The 974-nt window shown below is 36.8% G+C and overlaps 1 non-coding gene across 1 annotated transcript; it reads left to right on the top strand.

Moving 5' to 3' along the window:
* Window positions 1–312: 312 nt before the first annotated feature.
* On the top strand, window positions 313–419 carry LOC111822749 (U6 spliceosomal RNA). The gene has a single exon (XR_002825865.1). It is a non-coding gene; the product is annotated as a U6 spliceosomal RNA (small nuclear RNA).
* Window positions 420–974: the final 555 nt, after the last annotated feature.

Genomic DNA, 974 nt, shown 5'->3' with positions numbered 1-974 from the left:
ACTATTTTGTTCTGTAAGCCTTCATCTTAAGTGAGAATAACAGCACAATTGGAAGAGCGTAGTCAGTGTCACTGAACTGTGCATGTAGAAAGTTTTGAAATGGTGTATCTTTGGTTATTGGTATTTTCACCAAAAAAAAGGTTGAGAAGAGAAGTTAGAAGGTTGCTATGTTGTGGGGTTGTTAACCAATGTCATAAAACAACATGTGTACTACTGTTTCATGAGAAACTCTTTGTTCTGTAAGCCTTCACCTGAAGTAGAATAAAATAAATAAATAAAGAAAATATAGAAAAATAATAAGTTCTAGCTTCTGTGCTTGCTTCGGCAGCACATATACTAAAATTGGAATGATACAGAGAAGATTAGCATGGCCGATGCACAAGGATGACACACAAATTTGTGAAGCATTCCATATTAAAAAAAATAAAGTTCTACCTTCTACCAAATAGTTGAATATAATACAGACAAGTTCTTTGCAACTGCATAAAAAGCATCACCTTTCTTCCATTGTCCAATCACATGTTCATCATTTTCTTTTAAATCCTCACTAGAAGTACACTTAATGTCCACATTTCTAGCAATTTCCTGTTGCTTGTGCCATATATATTCTCTAAGATGCTAGAGACTTTCTCTGTAGCTCTCCAAGGCAATCTAGGCTTATACTATTAGGTACCTTAAAACTCTTCCAGCCTCCACCCACCACTCAATTCCAAAACATCTTCTCCATTGTAGGTATTTGTTAGAGCAGCACCTCACTCCCAGGACTAAATTCTCTCTTAGTTATCTAGTGCTGCTATAATAGAAATACCACAGGTGGGTGGTTTTAATAAACAAATTTGTTTTCTCATAGTTTAGGAGGCTAGAAGTCCAAATTTAGGGTGCTGGCTCTGGGGAAGACTTTCTGTCTCTGCTGGCTCTGGAGGAAAGTTCTTGTCTCTTTGAGCTTCTGCTTCTGAATGATCTTCATGTGGCTT

The sequence above is a fragment of the Trichechus manatus genome, unplaced genomic scaffold (genome assembly GCF_000243295.1).
Source record: "Trichechus manatus latirostris isolate Lorelei unplaced genomic scaffold, TriManLat1.0 scaffold00205, whole genome shotgun sequence".
NCBI classification, from domain to species: Eukaryota; Metazoa; Chordata; class Mammalia; order Sirenia; family Trichechidae; genus Trichechus; species Trichechus manatus.
This window is presented reverse-complemented; position numbering and strand designations above follow the sequence as displayed.